Source organism: Zalophus californianus, chromosome 1 (genome assembly GCF_009762305.2).
Source record: "Zalophus californianus isolate mZalCal1 chromosome 1, mZalCal1.pri.v2, whole genome shotgun sequence".
Classification (NCBI taxonomy): domain Eukaryota; kingdom Metazoa; phylum Chordata; class Mammalia; order Carnivora; family Otariidae; genus Zalophus; species Zalophus californianus.
The window spans coordinates 4,954,464-4,961,049 of NC_045595.1; positions in this window are offsets into that span (position 1 = coordinate 4,954,464).

Genomic DNA, 6,586 nt, shown 5'->3' on the forward strand with positions numbered 1-6,586 from the left:
ACCAACTTCCATCAGTCATTACTTGAGAGCTGCTTGTATGTAGGCAGTGCATGCTCTAGTGGTTGGAGAATGACAGGCATTTCTGGAGCTGTTGACCTGTTGGATATTGTCAGTGGGTGTGTGGGGTGCTGACAGGGTCTGCTGCGTTATCCCTAAGTACAGAGAAACTGCATGCACACCCCTTTGCAGCCATCCCTACCCAATGGATGCTGCCCTATGCAGGGTGTGGGGAGCCTCTGCAGAGCTTGCTATATCCTGGGGTCCCTAGGGCTCCAGGGAACCTTCTTTTTCTCATATCACCCTGAAGCCATCTAAACTGGGGTGTGCAGATAGGATACAGGGATGCTTCTCTTGACCCCTCTCTTCCCCTCCACCTTGGAGAGCCGTTGACTTATCTTGTTGCAGGAAAGGTTGCTTCAGTCTGATGAATGCTTTTCTACATACATGACCAGATTTTTTTTTCTTTTTACTTAATAGATTTAACTTTTACAAAATTGTGGCCCTATATACACAATATAAAATCCACCGTCCTCACCAGTTTTACATGTATGGTTCAGTAAGTAGTGTGACGTATATTGGTTGTGCAACCAGTCTCCAGAATTTTTCATCTTGCGAAACAAACACCCTGTCCCCATTAAGCAACAACTCCCTATTTCCTCCTCCCTCCAGCCCCTGGCGCCCACTATGGCCAGATTTTTATTGGGGAATTCTTTGGGGCTTAGATTTTTGAGGCTCAAAAGCCAAGATGCAAAATCTCCAAAAAGGCTTTTGAAGTTCAAAAGCCAAAAAGCTGTTTCTGTGGTAACTCTCTTACAGGTTGTACAAATACCCCATTGGAGGCAAAAAGATGGTGGCCAGGTCTGGGGAAGGGCCAGGAGCTATATGTTACTTTGGGGGAAAAGAGTTAGTACTTCTAAATATTACTCCCCCCCCCCCCCCCACACACACACTAATAACAGAGGCAGCCCCATGTCAAGCATACGCCACAACAGCCTTGGCCAACGCCATCTCACAACCAGCTTCGTGGGCTGTAGAGCATCATGGCCATGGCTCCAGGAAGATCCTAAGATCAGCTTTGCTCCTTTAAAATTAGCTGTAACATTTTGAGAAAGTGACTTCACCTCTCTGAACTAGAGAAAGATGAGAAATCCCGCATCCGAGGGAGCAGAGTTGGCTGGTAACTAAGTGCAAAGCCACCCTCTTAATCATCGCTCCAGCGGCTGACGGGAACTTCCTGGTTCTGTGCTCGGCCCAAGGAAAGCAGTGCTCAGACAGCACCTGTGCACACCTGGCCAGGTGCACGGTCTGGACTCCGAAGCCTGGAAGTATTTTCCGTGTTTGAAGGACCAGGTAGCTGGAAAGGGGATGTTGGAGTCACAGAGGGCAAGGACTATGAAGAGGGGGCTTTTGCCCTCTCCCATGACTGCCCCCACTCCCCGAGCCATGCCATGAGTTTACCAAAGGCATAGGGAGGCTACCCGGCTGTCTAATTCAGGGGTGCTGTTGAGGTGGAGGTCATGGACTTGTTCTTGGAGGTCCGGCGCATCACTGTCCTCCAACCCCAGGCTGAACTTCGACCCCAGCCATGCCTCGGGCTCTACCCCAGTCTTGGGTGTAGTGTTGTTGTGGCCATTTGCGACTCTCCAATCTCAGTGTCTTACAAACAACTCCTTCGTGTTTTAGCTTCAACTGTGCTGAAGAAGTTTCTGGAAGGAGAAGGCACAGCAAGAGTAGCACCATTGTGAGACATACGAGGCTCATGATGCGCCAGGCTCATGGCAGAAAGAGAGGAGAGATGGCAGGACGGCTCAGTGGCTCTCAATGTTTCTTCTAGAGAATGGCACACCACTTCCTCTTGCATTTCAGTGGCTAAAGCAAGCTGAACAGCTAAGAGTAACATCAACAGGGCAAGAATGTTTAATCCTCAAACAGAGAGAGCTGTGAAAACTTGGAACAAAGCCAGAGTCAACAGGAGAGGCTGTTGGTATCATTCAACATTGATTCATTCACTCATGTTTGTGATAAGCAGTTAATAACACCAGCTGTTACAGGTTGACCTGCATCCCCCTCCAAATTCATGGGTTGAGGTCCTAAACAGGACCACAGAGTGTGACTGCATTTGGAGATAAAGTCTTTATAGTGGTGACTGAGTTAAAGTAAGGTCATTAGGGTGGGCCCTAATCCAATGCGACTGGTGTCCTTAGAAGTATGGGAACACAGACATTCACAGATCATCTGTGAGCCAAGGAGAGCAGCCTCAGAAAGAACCAACGCAAATGACATTTGATCTTGGACATCTGGCCTCTGTGAGACAATAAGTGTCTGTTGTGTAAGCTGCCCTGTGTGTGGCACTTCGTTACGGCAGCCTGAGCCAGCTCGTACACCAGCTTTGTGCCGTGTGAATGCATCAGGCACAGACCCGCCTGCCAAGTGCAAAGGATCTAATGGGGACTCTTAACAATCAACTAGGTGATCATGACCTGCAGCGATGAGTTTCAGGTTGAAGGAAGCAAGGGGTTGTGGGAAAAGAGACATACCTAACCCAGTCTTGGGTTGAGGAGATGGTCAGGGAGGGCTTCTTGGAGGAGGAAACATCTAGGGTGGTACCTGAACAATGAGCTGGAGTATTTAAGAAACATGCAGGGACATTTTTTTAGGGAGAGGTGGAAGTGAGGGTGTACTTTGTAGGTTCTGGGAACTGCAGGGGTTTAGTTTTCTTAGAAAGGGAGGGAGAGAGGGGGGCTGGAGTAGTGGTCAGACTGAGCCCAGGTCAGGCCCGGTGCAAGACCTGCCTTCTTATGTGTCCCTCAGAGGGGCCAGGAAGGGAGAGGCTGTGACTGGCGTCCTGAACACACCTGCTGGAGGAGGCTGCTTCTTGCTGGTGTGGTGGAGATGATGAGGGGCCTCAGGGGAGCTCTGGAGAGGCCTGCTGATGGTTGGGGAGTTGGGTTCGAGGGCACAGCTGTTACCCCCTCCTCTGGCACAGAGAGTTAAAGGAGCATGTAGCAGCCCCCCAGTGCCCTAACTCAGAAGTTCTCTGATGCTGGCAATCTGTTGCATGTGGCTGCCTGGGGATGCGCGCGCGCGCGCGCGCGCACACACACACACACACACACACACACACACACACACACACACACCCTGTATTAGCTTGTTTGTACTGCTGTGACAAACGACCATGGACTGGGTGACTTAAACAACAGACATTCACTGCCTCTGTTCTGGAGGCCAGAAGTCCAACATCAAGAGGTTAGTAAGGTTGTGCTGGGTCTGGAGATGCCAGAGAAGGATCTGTTCTAGGCACCTCTCCGAGCTTCTGGTAGTTCCTTCGCTTGTGGCACAGTCCAACGTTCACATGCTGTCCTCCCTGTGTGCGTGTCTGTGTCCCAATTTCTTTCTTTTAAGGACACTCGTCAGACTGGATGAAGGGCCCACCCTACTTCCAGTATGACCTCAATTTAATTCATTATATCCACAAAGGACCTATTTCCAAATAAGGTCACATTCTGAGATACTGGGGACTCAACATGTGGACTTTTGAGGGGAAGCAATTCAATCCGTAACACACACATTATGTGTACAGGAAGGTCCTCTTAAAGGAACCCCAACAACAGGACAAGCACACACACAGACGGTCATGAAGAAACACAGCCCCCAAATACACCCCATAGAGCCTGGCACGTGGATGCACAGATGGACACGAACAGACACAGAATGTTTGCCCAGGTACAACTGTAGGCAGGCAGCTCTAGAGACACAAAGATATGGTAATACTCCCCGCGTTGCAACAGACCAACAGACCTCAGACCCCAAATCATCTTAACCAGGCTGAAAACGAATGGAAACATACAAAAATACCAATACTGTCTTTCTACAGGCAATCACATGCATGTGTGCACACCCATGTGCACGTATGAAGCTGGCTTGCATAGGCATGGAGACATATCGGAGACTCAACCAGGCCCAGGGACGCACCCAGAACCCTTACAAAGCTACCTCCGCGCACAACAGGTAGTCCGGGAAGTAGACAGTCACACACACCCTCAAATAGACTCGCTCATACGCCCTGTCCTAGGAACTCGTAAACTCGGATGAAGACATCCACACATGAAGTTGGTGGAGGCCGACTTCAAACAGGCAGCCAGGCAGCCCCGGGATCAGACTGAAACATTCATAAACACGAAGACACAAACCGGGGACATCGGCGCAGCAGATCGCCCCAAATTAAAGCCAAGCCTGCCCCCTGGTGGGAGGTAGCAGTAGCGCCCCAATCTCTTCTGCGGACCTGGGTCCCCGCTTGGGGAAGAGAGGAGAGAGCAGAGAAAATAGCGTGTGTGTGTGTGTGTGTGTGTGTGTGTGTGTGTGTGTGTGTGTGTGTGTGTGTGTGTGTGTGTCTGCACGTGTGTGCTTGTTCACAAACTGTATGAGCCCAGGTTTGGGCACCAGAAGGGGCTCCTGGTGCTTTTGGCTTCGCAGCTGATCATCATCATCACACCCATTCACCCAAAACCACAGGGAAGGACCCATCCAGAGGGGCCCAGGGAGATCTTAATTTCAGGATCTTCCTGGATACAAGCACTGCCAGCTTTCAGAGGCTGGGACAGGGCAAGAGGGAGAAACAGAGTTGAGATCCGGTGTCTTTGAGGGAATAAGTTTATGTTTATACTATTAAGAAGGCAGTGAAACATATTGTGGGTGGACGAGGCTCTATCCAGAGCCTTTTTCTGTGGTCTGAAGGTCCTTCGCATTTCTGTCACCCCTTCCAGGGGCTTGTACTTGGCCTGTTGAGTCAGTACCTTGTATCTTTTGGAAGAGAAATGTTTAATCTAAAGGAATAACTCTCTAATGGTGGAAGTTCAGTGAAGTCAGGCATGAGGCAGATTCTCTTTATTCTTTTTAAAACTGTTTTGTTGAGGTGTGATCAATACCTAAAAAGCTGTACATGTTGAACGTATATGTCACCATGAGACTGGGGATACCGTATCTACCTGTGAAATCATCACCAGTATCAAGGACATTAACATATCTATGACCTCCCAGGGTTTCTTCCTGTGGCATTTTCATGGAGGGCCCATCATATTACATGGGGACTATTTATTCAAGGACAGCCTTTCCTCAGGGGCCCAGAACGTTGTGTTTCCTTGGTGTTGGAGATTGGGGTCCCAGGTCACCTAAGATCCATCCCCACTGTGTCCTCAGGCACCAGTCTGAAGGTGTGCGCTGCCTTCTAGTGGCTGATTTGGCTTCAGCAGGCACAGGTTTCTGCTTAGACTGTTCTAAAAAGACCAGACTTTAAGGGCAGGCTGGAAGTCAGCCTTATGGGCTTGAGGTTTAAGCTGCAGAAGACGGGAGCGGGGCATGAAGTAAAGGGATTTAATCAGTGGATGCTGGGACAGCACATGCCAATTTCCAGGGTATGAATACATCTGGCATGTCTGATCCCAAATCCTTAGTATCATCCCTCCTTTGTCTCCAGTCTTCCTATTTCTGATCCACTCGGGGAAAAGCACAGGCACACATCAGACAGGACAGGTGTCAGGTTGCATCTGTAGGACGACCCACAGGGCCCCATATGATCTGCGTCAACCTTCCAGCCCCGGCCACAGTGGCCTCCACAAGCAGGAAGGGGCAGGAGAAAAAACTGAGCCAAGATGCAGCCTCAGCTTGAGTTTGGAGGTCAGCTCTGTGGAGAAAAATAATGCTGAGTAGCAGGCCCGGAATGTCTTGCTGGGGGTGGGGGTTGTTCCTGATTGGGTGGCCAGGGAAAGGCCTCCCTCACATCTGTGCTGAGGCTGGAATTCACGGAGAGAGTGCACCATCGAAAATGGGGAGGAAAAATGTATTTCAGGCAGAGGAAATGGCAAGTGCAAAGGCTCTCAAAAGCCCGTTGAGTCAGTGCCCTCTTTAGTGCCAGATTTTCTGGAAGAGAAATGCCTTTTTTTTTTTAAATGTTCAATTAGCCAACATATAGTTGGCTTTATATCATTATTTTTTGATGTAGAGTTCAACGATTCATTAGTTGCATATAACACCCAGTGCTCATCACTTCACTTGCCCTCCTTAGTACCCATCACCAGGCTAACCCATCCCCCCCAGCCCCTCCCTTCTGAAACCTTCAGTTTGTTTCCCGGAGTCCAGAGTCTCTCATGGTTTGTCTCCCTCTAATTTCTTCCCATTCAGTTTTCCCTCCCTTCCCCTATGGTTTTCTATGTTATTCCTTATGTTCCACACAGGAGTGAAACCATATGATAATTGTCTTTCTCCGCTTGATTTATTTCACTTAGCATAATTCCCTCCAGTTCCATCCATGTCGATGGGAATGGTGGGTATTCATCCTTTCTGATGGCTGAGTAATATTCCATTGTATACACGGACCACATCTTTATCCACTGGTCTGTTGAAGGGCATCTTGGCTCCAGTAGCCAAACTGTGGACATTGCTGCTATGAACATTGGGGTGCATGTGCCCCTTTTTTTCACTACATCTGTATCTTTGGAGTAAGTACCTGGAGAAATGCTTTTATCCAAAGGAATGACTAATAGTGGAATTTCAGGCAATGAAGTCAGGCATGGGACAGGTTTCTCTC